This window comes from Carcharhinus amblyrhynchos, chromosome X (assembly GCF_965287045.1).
Source record: "Carcharhinus amblyrhynchos chromosome X, sCarAmb.v2.hapA, whole genome shotgun sequence".
NCBI classification, from domain to species: domain Eukaryota; kingdom Metazoa; phylum Chordata; class Chondrichthyes; order Carcharhiniformes; family Carcharhinidae; genus Carcharhinus; species Carcharhinus amblyrhynchos.
In genome coordinates, this window is record NC_137359.1 from 475,955 (window position 1) to 491,842 (window position 15,888).

Sequence of the window (15,888 nt, forward strand, 5' to 3'; positions counted from 1 at the left end):
CACAGAAACGGAGAAACACAGAACGGGAGAAGCACAGAAACAGAGAAAAACAGAAACACAGAAAGGGAGAAAAACAGGAACGGAGGAACACAGAAACAGAAAAACAAAACAAAAACACAGAAACACAGAAATGGAGAAACGCAGAAATACACAAAGGGGAAACACAAAAGCGGAGAAACACCGAAATGAGGAGACAGAGAAACAGAAAGACGCAGAAACGCAGCAACGTAGGAACACTGGAACACATGAAGAGAGAAACACTGAATCTGTGAAACACAGAAACAGAGAAATGGAGAAACAGAGAAACACAGCAATGGGCAAACAGAGAACAACAGAAACACAGTAATGGAGAAACACAGAAACAGAGAAACAAAGAAACAGAGAAGCACATAAATGGAGAAACACAGTACAGCAGAAACACAGAAATATAGAAATGAAGAGACATAGAAACACAGAAAGACAGAAACGGAAAAACACATAAAAGGAGAAACAGAGAAGCGGAATGACACAGAAATGCAGAAATGGAGAAACAGAGCAACGGATAACACAAAAACGCAGATACACAGAAACAGAGAAACACAGAAACACATCAACAGAGAAACACTGAAATAGAGAAACACGGAAAAGCAGAAACATGGAAATGCAGAAATGGAGAAAAACAGAAATGGAGAAACACAGAAACACAGAGAAAAACAGAAACGGCAAAACGGAGAAAAACAAAAAAAGGAGAAACACAGAAACACAGGAATGGAGAAACACAGAAATGGAGAAACACAGAAACACAAAGATGGCGAAACATAGAAGCGCAGAAACAGGGAAACACAGAAACAGAGAAACGGAGAAACACAGAAATGGAGAAATGCAGTAACGGAGGAACACAGAAACACAGCAAGGTAGAAACACAGAAAGACAGAAATGGCGAAGCACAGAAACAAAAATGGAGAAGCACAGAAACGGAGAATCACAAAAGCACAGAAATGGAGAAACGTAGAAATGGAGAAACACGGGAACTGAGAAACAGAGAAACCCAGAAATGGAGAAAAACAGACATACAGGAACAGAGAAAACAGAAACACAGAAATGGAGAAATACAAAAATGGCGAAACAGAGAAACACAGAAAGACAGAAACACAATCGCGGAGAAAACCAGAAGCAGAGAAACACAGAAACGGAGAAGCACAGAAATAGAGAAAGAGAGAAACAGCGATACAGAGAAACGGAGATACACAGAAACAGAGAAACACAGAAACGGAGAAACACAGAAACGGAGAGACACAGAAACAGAGAAACACAGAAATGGAGAAACAGAGAAACATAGTAACTGAGAAAAAGAGAAACGCAAAAACACAGAGACGGAGAAACACACAAACACAGAAATGGAGTAACACAGAAACACAGTAACACAGAAATGGAGAAACATTGAAACTCAGAAATGCAGAAACACAGAAACAGAGAAAAATAGAAATGCAGAAATGGAGAAACACAGAAACACACATACGGAGAAATGCAGAAAAACAGAAACAGAGAAGTACAGAAACAGAAACTAGGAAACACAGAAATGGAGTAACACAGAAACAGAGAAACATAGAAATGCAGAAACGGAGAAACACAGAAATGGAGAAACGGCGAAAAACAGAAACAGAGAAATTCAGAAACACAGAAACTGGGAAACACAGAAATGGAGAAACACAGAAACACAGAAACGTAAAAAGAGTGAAACACAGAAACAGGGAAACGGAGAAACACAGTAAAGCAGAAACGCAGAAACACAGAAATGCAGAAGCAAAGAATCACAGAAACGGAGGAACACAGAAACAGAGAAACACAGCAACACAACAGTAGAGAAAGAGTGAAATAGAGAAACACAGAAATAGCAGAAACATTGAATCACAGAAATGCAGAAACACAAATGGAGAAGCACAGAAACACAGAAGAACAGAAAAGCAGAAAAACAGAAATGGAAAAAACCGAAATGGAGAAACACACAGAGAAACAGTGAAACACAGAAATGGAGAAACGGAGTAACACAGAAATGGAGAATCACAGAAACACACAAACACAGAAATGGAGAATCACAGAGATGCAGAAACACAGAAATGGAGAAACATGGAAACACAAAAATGCAGAAACGGAGAAACACAGAAACGGAAAGACACAGAAACTCATTGTTCGTGGAAAAAGCTGAGTGGAGGATCGAGTGAAACAAGGTGAGTCTTTTAAAAAGTTTTTTTTGCGGTGTTTTAGAGTTTTAGACCTAATTATAAGATTTTAACGGAAGTAACGGGTGTGTTGGGAAGGTTTCTTTTTAACCGCGCAAAGTATAAAAGGAAGGCCGCAATCTCCAGCGGGCAGCGTTGGGAGCGGGCAGTGGAGTGAACAGGGAGCAGAATGTGAGCTGTCAGGGATTTGGCTCACTGGGCTTCACCGAAAAGGGCGCGGCAAGATAAGTTTAAAAGTTTTAATTCCTTCTTTTCCCTGTATTTCTTAAAAGGGCAGTAATGAGTGTGAGGCCGGTATGTTGTTCCCAATGCAGGATGTGGGAGGTCCTAGAGGCTGCTGGCCTCCCAGATGTCCATATGTGTGCTGGGTGTGTGGAGCTGCCGTTCCTAAGGGACCGTGTTAGGGAACTGGAACTGCAGCTCGAGGACCTCCGTCTGATTAGATAAAATGAGGAGGTGATTGACAGGAGCTCCTGGCAGGTGGTCACACCGGGGCCACGGGAGGAAGCAAGTGGGTAACGGGAAGTGAGAATGTGATGTGGTGGCCATTACAGAGACTTGGATGTCTCAGGGACAGGACTGGGTAATTCAGGTGCCAGGATTCAGATGCTTCAGGAAGGACAGGGAGGTGGGCAAAAGAGGTGGTGGAGTGGCACTGTTGATCAGGGACAGTGTCATGGCTGCAGAGAAGGAGGATGCCGTGGAGGGACTATCTACAGAGTCTCTGTGGGTGGAAGTTAGGAACAGCAAAGGGTCGATAACTTTGCTGGGTGTTTTCTATAGGCTGCCCAATAGTGACAGGGAAGTTGAGGTGCAGATAGGGAAACAGATCCCAGAGAGATATATTAATAACAGAGTTGTCGTGATGGGGGACTTCAATTTCCCAAACATCGACTGGAATATCCCTAGGGTAAGGGGTTTGGATGGGGAGGAGTTTGTTAGGTGTGTTCAGGAGGGTTTCCTGACACAGTATGTGGATAAGCCTATGAGAGGAGAGGCTGTACTTGATCTGGTGCTGGCTAATGAACCAGGACAGGTGGCGGATCTCTTGGTAGGAGAGCATCTTGGGGATGGAGATCATAATTCTATCTCCTTCACGATAGCATTGGAAAGAGATAGGATCAGGCAGGCTAGGAAGGTGTTGTCTGGAGTAAGGGGAAATATGATGACATCAGGCAGACAATTGGATGAATAAACTGGAATGAGGTGTCTTGGGGAAAAGTACCAAAGGAAGGTGGTGGATTTTCACGGAATGCTCGTCCGGAGCTCTGCAGGACAACGTTCCGATGAGACAGGGAGGTTTTGGTAGGGCGCGGGAACCGTGGTGCACAAAGGTTGTAATAAACCTCATCAGAAAGAGAAGAGAGGCGTACAGAAGGTTCAGAGAGCGAGGAGATGTTAAGGAACTTTTAAGCGGTTATTGGATAGGCACATGGAGCACACCAGAATGATAGGGAGTGGGATAGCTTGATCTTTTGTTTAGACATAGCTCAGCGCAATATTGAGGGCTGTAGTATTTCTATGTTTCTGTGATTACTCAAAGATCACCATCAATGCCACCATTATTTCCTCATCTATCCCTTTTAGAACCCTGAGGTGTAGTTTATCCAGTCCAGATGATTTATCCACTTTCAGACCTTTCAGTTTCCCTGAAACCTGCCCCTTAGAGACGGCCACGACACTTATCAGTGCCCCCTGACTCTCCTGGAGCTCTCGATTTCCACTGGTGTCTTCCACCGTGAAGACTGATGCAAAGTAACTACTCAGTTCCGCTGCCTTTTTTTTGTTTCCTATTATTCCTTCTCCAGCCTCATTTTCCAGTGGTCCAATGGCTACTTTTGCTTCTCTCGTACCTTTTATATATTGGAAAAACTCTTCCTGTCTTCTTTTATATTAATAGCCAGCTTGTGCTCATATTTCATCGTCTCCCCCTCATTGCTTTTTTAGTTGTCCTCTGCTGGTTTTTGATTGCTTCCCAATCACCTGGCTTCCCACTAATCCTTGCCACTTTGTCTGCTTTTTCTCTTGTTTTTTATCTGTCCTTGCCCTCCCTCGTCAGCCATGGATACCTCGCCCTCCCCTGAGCACCATTCCTCTTCCTTGGGATGAATTTCTGTTGTGCCTCCCAAATAACCCCCAAAATTTCCTGCCATTGTTGGTCCACTGTCTTCCCTGCCAGGCTCCCTTTCCCAATCAACTCTGACCAGCTTCTTCCTTATGTCTTTGTAGTTACCTTTATTTCATTGTAATTCCATCTGATTCCAGCATCTCCCTCTCAAACTGCAGGGTAAATTCTATCATATTGTGATCACTGCTCCTGAAGGGTTCCTTCACCTTCAGTTCCCTAATCAATTCTGCTTCATTACACATCACCAAACCCAGAATTGCCTGTCCCCCAGTTGGCTCTGTCACAAGCTGCTCCAAAAAAACCATTTCTTAGACGTCCCACAAATCCCTTTGTCTTGGGATCCACTCCCTCCCTGATTTTCCCAGTCCACCTGCATCATGAAGTCCCCCCACGATTCTTGTAATTTTTTTAATATTTTTTTTCTATCTCCTTATTTATTTTCTGCCCACATCCTGCCTGCTGCTGGGGTGGTGGGGGGCGGGGGTTGGTGGGGGAGGGGGGTTGGATTTGTACCTAATTCCCATCAGGGTCTTTTCATCTTTGTGATTCCTCAACTCCATCGATAGAGATTCCACCCCTTTTGATCCAATATCGCTTCTTGCTATTGTTGTAACTTCATTCCTTATAAACAATCCGACCCCACCCCCATTGCCCATCTGCCTGTCCTTTCACTAGGACACATATCCTTGGATATTTAGATCCCAGCCCTGATCCCCTTGCAGACACATCTCTGTGATGCTCACAACATCGTACCGGCCAATTTCAATACGTGCAACAAGGTCATTTACCTTGTTCCGTGCACTGTACACATTTGGGTACAACACACTCAGTTGTATTGACCCTGCATTGACCCTTCTCATACTTGTCACCTTTTTTGCTCCTGCCTGGGGTTAGATTCCTGCCATCTTCTATATTCTGTGTTCTATTATGTGGGAGCACAGTAAAAAGTCTGACAACACCAGGTTTTAGTCCAACCGATTTATTTGATAATACTCACAAGCTTTCGAGGGTTCCCTCTTCGTCAGGAGGGAAACCCAGAAAGCTTGTGTATCTATTATCAAATAAATCGGTTGGACTAAAACCTGGTGTTGTTGGACTTTTTACTGTGTTTACGCCAGTCCAACGCCGGCACATCCACATCATGACTACTATCGACACCCACATCATGACTATTATGTGGGAGGCCACGGAGGCCTGGTATCAACAACTGCTTCACTCATGGAGGGGACAGGGAACACGACATCGGTTACTGACGACGGGCGGGAAGAGGATCAAACGTTGGTGGCTTCATTGAGGCCTCACCTCACCAGAGAGGATCTTAAAACTGGCTCCAGTCCCCAGGCATCAGCCCCCAAGGCACTGTCGCTCCCCGTGATCAGGTCTAAGATAATGAAGGGTGTCGATAGAGTAAACAGTGGCAGGCTTTTTCCGAGATTGGAGACAAATATTACGAGGGGCCACGGGCTTAGGGTGAGGGGGGCGAAGTATAATTCTGATGCGGGAGGGAGGTTTTTCACACAGAGGGTCGTGGGGGTATGGAATGCACTGCCAAGTAAGGTGGTGGAGGCAGGCACGCTGGACTTGTTTAAGGTTTACTTAAATAGGCACATGAGTGAAACAGGGATGGAAGGTTCCAACAAACGGTTTTAAATAAGGGTCAGAGCCTCGGGACGTTCCTGGAAATCTAATGCTACACGTGTTGATGTTTTTCTCTTTTACTCCGCAGGTGTGTCGGTCCACCTTGTTGTCTAACGAGGGGCATACACACGGTGGGTCGTGCATGGGCTGCTCTTGGATGTTTCGAGAGTGGCCTAGTACTTTGCGTCATTTGTGTACGCTTAAAACTGGACCAGCAGATGGGCACCACAACAGCTCAGTGACTATCACTGATTGCTGTGCAGATACATGGATTTGGGCCAGTGTCTGTGGGAGTTTGCGCATTCTCCCCATGCTTGCGTGGGTTTCCTCCAGGTGCTCCGGTTTCCTCCCGCACCTCAAAGATGTGCTCTTAGGCTGATTGGAGGTAATAAATTGACCCTAAATTATTCTCCCCTGAATCTAGTTTCCAATGGGGGAACCAGAAGCATAGACATGGGTCAAGGGTGTAAGAGGAAAATCACAATGTTAAAATGGCGGTGCGGGCTGGTTGGGCCAAAGGGCCTGTTTCCCGAGCTGGGTTGTTCTTTGTTCTTTGTCTTTGTGAGATGGATGTAAGGATCAGGAATGAACAATGGTCTCTATTATTTTGTAAATATGATGTGGATTCTACACAAGCCTGTATGAAGTGAATAGATAAAAGTCTCCAATTGTTTGTAAATGTACTGGGAGTGGGGGTGGGTTGATATTTACAGGGGAGGAGTGTTGTATATATGTTGGGCCATTCCTTACGGTGAACAGACTATGTGATCTCAGGTGTGGGGTGAGCTGTTGGGATCCTCCCAGATCGGGCAGTCAATATTTGGAGTGTTGTGTGAACAGATGGAATAAAGAGTTGTGACTGTGGAGTCGATATTGAAGAGAATTCTCAGCACCACAGAGCAGAAACAATCGGTCTCGGTCCCAGGGCTGCACAACTCTACCAGGAGCTTGAATCCCCTATGTCCCCCTCTCACACTCTCCTCTAGGTGCTGTCTGTCTGTCCCAGTGTCCCCCTCTCACACTCTCCTCAAGGTGCTGTCTGTCTGTCCCAGTGTCCCCCTCTCACACTCTCTTGTCTCTCCTGGTGTCTCACTGTCTTGCTTTCACAATCTACTCAAGGTGCTGCTGACTCTGTTTAGGTCTCCCACACTCTCCTCAACTCACTCTTGCCTCCTTTCAACCTCTCAATCGAAAATGATGAGAAAGTTTGATGTGAAGCCTCTTGATAAGGTTCTTCTGTGCGTAACACTGAGAGATAGTTCGATGTGAAAACTCTTGTTCAGTGTACTGTACGTGACACTGAGAGATAGTTCTATCTGATGATTCTCGCTGAGACTATACTGTCCATAATGCTGAGATATTGATCTGTGTGAAGTCCCTCACTAAGGTTGTTGTGTATATAAGCTGTACATCAGATCACCTACAGCCTGGATATATCAATCCTGATGAATGTTAACCACCTCTAAAACCCACAACCATGATAACCATAAGACAATAAGTCATAGGAACAGAACGGGGCCATTTGGCCCATCGAGCCGATTCCACATTCAATTATGGCTGAGAAGCTTCTCAAATCCATTCTCCCGTTTCTTTTTTCCCGTAACCTTTGATCCCTTGAGCAGCCTATCTTTACCTATCTATTTCTTTATTAAATAAACTCAATGACCTGGCCTCCACAGTCTTGTGTGTGAATGAATTCCACAGATTCACCGCCCTCCGACTGAAGAAATTCCTTCTCATCACAATTCTAAAATGAGAAGTCTTCACAACAGCAGGTTCAATTCCCACAAGTTTACTTGGACCATAGAACCATAGAAACCATCGAGCCCTACAGTGCAGAAAGAGGCCCTTCAGCCCATTGACTCTGCACCGAACACAATCCCACCCAGGCCCTACCTCCCTACACATTATACCCACTAAACCCTCTAACCTACGCATCCCTGGACATTAACGGCCAATTTCTTAGCATGGCCAATCAACCTAACCTGCACATCTTTGGACTGCGGGAGGAAACTTGGGGCACCCGGAGGAAACCCGCGCAGACACGAGGAGAATGTGCAAACTCCACACAGACAGTGACACGAGCTGGGAATCGAATCCAGGTCCCTGGAGCTGTGAAACAGCAGTGCTAACCACTGTGCTACCATGCTGCCCAATCACGAGCTTTCGGAACGCTGGTCCTTCATCAGGTGAGGGGACAACTGGTTTCTTACTGTGCCCATCGCAGTCCAACACCAACATCTCCACATCCCAGTTCTAAAGGGCGTACCCTTTCCTCTGAGGCTGTGCCCTCGGGTCCTAGTCTCTCCGACTAAAGGAAACACCTTCCCCAAGCATTCTCTATCCAGGCCTTTCATTACTCTGTAAGATTCAATGAGATCCCATTCCTCATCCTTCCAAACTCTATCATCTACAGACCCAGATTCTCAGATGCTGTTCATGTATCAAGTATTCCCCTGCTTTATATTCTAATCCTTTCAAAATGAATCCTAACAGAGGGGCCTCTGATATATAGAATGAATATTGAAAGATTTACAGTCTGACCCTCCATTATGTCCAATTTCCTGACCCTCAACACCCCATCTAGGCTGTAAATTTTCTACTTTGTTTATAAGAAGTGTTGGATTGAAGGGGGTTAAGTGAAGCTGTTTGTTTAGTGACTGGAATTGATGTGAGTCTCCATGGATCCGATTACTGTGTCTGGAGGGTTTTCCCTCTTCCATTAATAAGGGATTCCGTTCAATGTGTTGTCCCATTGAGTCAGCGGGAGCGACAACTCCAACACTAACAGAGATCAGCGGCTGTGGAGAGAGAGGGAGGAGAGATCAGAATCTGGGAGCAATGGATTGGAATGTTCCAACCAAGGATAGGAGTTTATCCTATTATATTTCTATGTTTACTGCAGATTATTCATGGATAACACCATCTGATCGGACTGAATATCTACTGTACGCGATTCAATATGTTTACTATCCCTTCCTGGCGATTGTTGGTGTTCCAGGTAAGTCCCTGGCTGGAATTGTACCGGTCTGACTGCCACGGGAATTGGAGTGGGCGAGGAGGGGAGCATGAGAAGGTCTGTTGAACATGGGCGGGATTTTGCAGTTTCGGGAAGAGTGAGGCTGTAAAGTCCCGTTCCCCCTGTCCAGTTCCTAATTCGAGAAAGGCTGTTTAATTTTCTTGTCATTTACTGAACTGGGTTTGCTGTTCTTGTTGTTTCTGTTGAATCTTTGTATCCAGTTATTCATTCTTTCAGCAACTGACAAATGTCCCCCCGGACCTATGGGCTAAGATGCCTTCTGTGTGCTGTGACTTTCACAGACCTGTGGCCTCAAACACTATTCTTTTGTCAGAAGAAGATTGAGACCGAATCCTTTAACCCTCAACATGTAACACCATTTCACTGCTAATCACCCACCCAGTCACCAGACCACATCATCCATCCACAGAACTCTTTTTACCCTCTGCAAAAATATCACTACACTGCTAATAACGCATGCAGTCACCAGGCTGCAGCGTCCATTGTATTTGTCACATCTGCACAGCAAGATCTCACAGAGAGATCTTTCATGTTTTGAAAAGTTTGAAGTTTCACAAATCAGCAAATATCAACACTGCAATGAAGTTACTGTGAGGATCCCCTTGTCACCATTCTTCAGTGCTTGTTCCGGTACACTGAGGAAGGACTTAGCAAAGATACCAACTCCCCAGTACAAATTTCAGAGTGTGGGAGGAATCGGGCAAAGAAATAAAAACATGTCAACACAGAGAGAATGTGCAAACTCTGCACAGACAGTAGCCAAGCCTGGAATTGAACCAGGGCCTCTGGTGCTTTGAGGGAACAATGTTATCCCCTGTGCCACCACAAACTCTCCTAGAGTTACAGATACACAAACACACACGCATACTCACACGCCCATACATAAATACACACATCTGCTGATAGAGGCAACCAGATTAAAACACTTCATCCCACACACACAAATTTAAGAATAATGCTACAACAATCCATAATCGCACTCACTTAGGAACACTCCTACAGTAATCTCTTGCTCACACACACACACACTCACACACACACACACACACACACACACACACACACACACACAGGCACACTCACACACTCACACACACTCACTCACACACACACACACACACACACACTCACACACACTCACTCACACACACACACACACACACACACTCACACACTCACACACACACACACACACACACACACAGAGGCACACTCACACACACTCACACACACACTCACACACACACACACACAAACTCACACACTCACACACACAGGCACACTCACACACTCACACACACAAACACTCAATCACACTCACACACACTCTCACACGCAGACACTCAGGTCCGCGCCTGATTTTCTGCCTCTTGCAACCTTCAGGGCCAGAGAGATGGAGTCTGTGGACCTGTTGTGGAGGCAGGTCAACTGTAGTGGATCCAGATGATCTGGGAGGCTGGATTTGATTCATGCCATGACGAGCCTTTTGATGCATTTCATATTATTGGATCTCAGAGTCACTGGACGATAGTCATTAAGGCAGGCTGCTTGGCTTTTCTTTGGTACCGACCTTGGAGTTTTTCTTGCCTGGTGCACAGATTAGCAATCTTCCTGCCGAGAGAGGACTCACTGAGCTCCAGTGGGCCAGTGGGACGGCAGCAAATGCTCTGGGCACTTTGGATGGTCAAACTGTTGAAAGTAAACCCTGGTACTCGTGTTCTATGCCAGTCGAGTGTGAGATTACTATTTCTTCCTGTGTTGTGCTAACAGTGGCCACAATGCTGTGATCTCCTCTCCAGGGCACAGTTCTGTTTAAATATAATAGAGTCAGAACTGTTGAGGCATCAGGATCTCCCTCTGCCAACTGTTAGTATTGTCCAGAGGAAAGGGTGAAACCAGCACTGTTTGGTACCAGCTCTGTTTCGGGGGTTTGTCAGTGAGCTCTCTGAGAGACAACAGATCACCACCACCTACAGGGATCCACTCTGGATTTTCTGTCAGGTTTTAATTCCTCATCCTTCTGACTCTCCAAATCTCCTACAAGGTAGAAGGGTTATTTACCTGTAGCTGAGTGAGGGACAATGTTGAGGATTCCCTGGAAAACCCGCTCCCAAATACATGCCATTGTGTCGCTACCATGGAGCAGCACGGTGGCACAGTGGTTAGCACTGCTGACTCACAGCATCAGGGACCTGGGTTCAATTCCAGGCTTGGGTCACTGTCTGTATGGAGTTTGGACCTTCTCCTCGTGTCTGCGTGGGTTTCCTCCGGATGCTCCACTGTCCTCTCACACTCCAAAAGACCTGCTGGATGTGAAAAAAAGATTAAAGTGATTCTATATGTCTGTGTACTTTTTTTTTATTTCAACCAATCCTCAGTCGAAATGGTAATTTCTTCCCCTGAATCATGTCTAATTTTATTGTTTATTTCCCTTCCTGACAGTGAACATAATCACAATTGCAACACTGATGAGCAGAAACTGTGGTCTGTCCAAGTGTGTCACTCGTTACCTGGTGGCCATGTCAGTGGGGGATCTGCTGGTTGTTATCCTCGACCTGATATTGAGACACATTCCCATTGTTTATTGGAGACAGTTTTATTCCCTGCTGTCACTCCCCGTGTGTAACATCCACGCCATCCTGCTTTATGCAGCCACTGACTGTTCTGTCTGGTTCACCGTCACTTTCACCTTTGATCGATTTGTGGCCATTTGCTGCCCCAAGCTGAAAATTAAATATTGCAGCGAGAAATCGGCGGCTGTGGTTCTGGGAACAGTGACGGTGCTGAGCTGCTTAAAGAACATTTTCTGGTATTTTCTTTTGGTAAGTCGATATCGGATGGTGAACGACCCCTGGTTTTGTGATTACACGTGGGATGCTTTGAAATCTCCGGTCTGGGTATCAATCGAGTTCCTCCACCACATTCTAACCCCAGCTGTCCCATTCGTCCTGATTCTACTGCTCAACGTACTCACCGTCAGACACATTTTAGTGAGCAGCAGAGCCCGCAGGAGACTCCGGTCTCACAACAGTGGGGAGAGTCTCAGAGATCCAGAAATGGAGAGTCGAAGGAAATCCATCATTTTACTGTTTGTTATCTCAGCCAATTTCATCCTCTTATGGTCGACATTAATGGTTTATTCTATATGGCGTCGGATGTATAATTTGCTCTATCAGTCAGTAAAGTTAGGCTTTTTTGTTAGGGAATTGGGCTTCATGCTTCAACTCACAAGTTGCTGCACAAATACTGCCATTTACGCTGTGACACAGACTCATTTCAGACAGCAGCTGAAAAACCTGCTGAAATATCCCCTTACTGCGATTCTTCAACTCAATACACCCTGAGAGGAAACTACAACCACAAGACCCCTGACTTCGCCTGTACTATAAACAACAAAACAGTCTCACAGAGACAGAAGGGATGACAAATAGAGAGAGTGGGCATTATGATTAACAGAGAAAGTGATAGAGAGACAGAGATTGACAGAGAGAGACGGAAGGGCACAAAGACGTGGAGGACGACAGATACAGTGAAAAAAACAGAGAGATGGAGAGAGACAGAGAGGAAGGACGGAGAGAGACTCTCATAGAGCGAGAGAAACAGGGATAAAGAGTGAAGGAAATGGTGAAGGAGATGAACACGGAATGAGAAAGGGAGACATAGGAAGTCAGATGGGAGGACTTAATAAGAGGGAGATTAAGAGGGAAAAGGAGTTAGAGGAAGGCAGGGGGAAATAGTCAGAAACAGAGACACAGAGACAGAGTGCATCAGCGAATGGGAAGAGTGAGACTGAACGAGTACAACGGGCACAGCAAGAGCAAAAAACGTAGCGAGCTGGAGGGGAGAGATTCCATTTTTGTGGTTCACGTTTTTGAATTCATTGCAGATTAAAACCGAAATTGGAGTTACAATTATAGGACCTGAATGGATTCAGTGGATTTCCAGAGTTAAAGAGGGTAACTATATCCCAGGAGAGAGTGGAACAGCTCAAAGACACTCTAACATTTGGAATTGAATCATTGAGAGGTCACAGCCAGGTAAAAGACAACACAGAAGCAACATGGGATCTTGAGAGGTGTGTTTCAGATGACAGCACCTTTAGTGGGTAATATAGCCTCTAATACTACAAATTAATTAATGTGATCAGCTTCATCCATTCTTTGAGTGGCAACAACTGAACCTCAGTAATAAATATATTCCACAGCCTCAATCAATGTCGTCACGTGTTTGTTGAATTGAAGAAACTCAAAGTTCAATAATTTTGCAATGTCAATATCCCAGAGGGGGCCCCATAGGGTATATGTGAAAGTCTTTGGGAATGTATCACCATGGAGTTAACACAGAGATTACTTGTACAGTGAAAGAACACATTACTTCACGCTGAAAATGTATCAGGAATTTCATGGAGTTACTGGTGTTCCTGGTGAGTGACTATTACCATTGTACTTGTCTCCATCTGCTCTCTGCTGTTACTCTGTGATTGATCTATGTGTCACCATTTTGCAGACACATGGTCAGTCATAAGATATACTGATCCCTGTGAACCTAACGGCAGCATGGGACAAGTTGGAGCTGAAGAATTTATCCCAGATTTCACAACTCAGCACTTGGAATTGAACGGTGAAATCAGACAAAGTCACCATGGATACAGAGGGGAAATCTTGTTTGAAGAATCTATTGGAATTCTTTGAGGATGTAACTAGTAGAGTTGACTGAGGAGAACCAGTGGATGTGATTTATTTAGTCTTTCAGAAGGTATTCAACAAGGTCTCACGTAACAGGCTGCCATGAGCTGGGACGAGAGGTGGAGGATGGAGTTTAATGTGGAAAAGTGTGAGGTAATTGACTTTGGCAGGAATAACGGATGCGTAGAGTATAGGGCTAACGGTAGGACTCTGAATAGTGTTGATGAACAGAGGGATCTGGGTGTATGTGTACAGAGATCCCTGAAAGTTGGGAATCAAGTAGATAGGGTTGTTAGGAAGGCATACGGTGTCTTGGCGTTTATTGGTAGGGGGATTGAATTTAGGAGCCGCAGCGTCATGTTGCAACTGTACAAAACTCTGGTGCGGCCGCACTTGGAGTATTGTGTGCAGTTCTGGTCCCCACATTATAGAAAGGATGTGGAGGCTTTGGAGAGGGTGCAGAGGAGGTTTACCAGGATGTTGCCTGGTATGGAGGGGAGGTCCTATGAGGAGAGACTGAGGGATTTGAGGTTGTTTTCGTTAGAAAGAAGGCGGCTACGAGGGGAACTTATTGAAACATATAAGATGATTAGAGGATTAGATAGGGTGGACAGTGATAGCCTTTTTCCTCGGATGGAGAAAGCTAGCACGAGGGGGCATAGCTTTAAATTAAGGGGTGGTAGTTATAGGACGGATGTCAGGGTTAGGTTCTTTACCCAGAGGGTGGTGAGGGATTGGAATGCCCTGCCTGCTGCAGTTGTAAATGCGCCTGGTTTGGGGGCGTTTAAGAGATCCGTGGATAGGTTTATGGATGGAAAGGGTTTGGTTTAGGTTAGAGGGTCATTGTTTTTTAACTGGTCGGTGCAATATCGCGGGCCGAATGGCCTGTTCTGCGCTGTAATCTTCTATGTAAAGTTAAAGCACATTGGATCGTAGGCAATGTTTTGAGATGGATAAGAAGCTGATTAGCAGATAGAAAGCAAAGAGTTAGCAATATCTGGGCCTTTTTCTGATTAGTGTCTAGTTGGGGTGCTGCAGGAATCTGTGCACGGACCCCAACTGTTCACATTACACAGGGACACTGGGAAGGGAGGAAGGCTCTGTGCCTGGCCCTGGAATTTCAACTGAAATGTTCCAAGATCAGAATTTATAGATTCTTGTTCCATAAAAATATCGAAAAGGTGGTGGGTCAAAGATGGAAGGGTTGGAGCTGACCCGCAAACCAACCTTGATCCAATAGAATGGAGAAGAAGTCTTGAAAGTTCTCCTTATGTGTCCCAATGTTGTGTCCACAGCCCATCCCAGTAACAATGAGCTCAGAAATTGTCCAGTTTGTGGTGCCCCTGTTGGGTGCTGTGGGGAGGTGGGTGGCACAGTGTTACAATTTCCTCAGCTGTCTATATTAGATCCCTGGGGTGTAGTGATTTATCCACCTTCAGACCTTTCAGTTTCCCCAGAACCTTCTCCTTAGTGATGGCCACTACACTCACCTGTGCCCCCTGACTCTCCTGGAGCTCTGGCATCCCACTGCTGTCTTCCATCATGAATTCAGGTGCAAAACAACGACTCAGTTCCTCTGTCATTTCTTTGTTTCCTATAATTCTTTCTCCATCTTCTTTTTCCAATGGTCCAATAGCTTTTTTGCCTCTCTCTTACCTTTTATATATTGAAAAAAATCTCTTCCTATCTTATTTTATATTACTCACTGGCTTACACACATATTGGTTCGCCTTTACATTATTCTTCGATAATGTGACTGAACACATTGACGAAGGAAGTGCCGTGGACGTAGTGTACATGGACTTCAGCAAGGCGTTTGATAAGGTCCCCCATGCAAGACTTCTTGAGAAGGTGAGAGGGCATGGGATCCAAGGGCCTTTGGCCTTGTGGATCCAGAACTGGCTTGCCTGCAGAAGGCAGAGAGTGGTTGTGGATGGGGCTTTTTCTGAATGGAGGTCAGTCACCAGCGGAGTGCCTCAAGGATCTGTTCTGGGACCCTTGTTGTTTGTCATTTTCATAAATGACCTGGATGAGGAAGTGGAGGGATGGGTAAGTAAGTTCGCTGATGACACGAAGGTCGGTGGTGTTGTGGATGATCTGGAAGGATGGCAAAAGTTGCAGCAGGACATAGATAGGATGCAGGACTGGGCGGAGAAGTGGCAGATGGACTTCAACGCG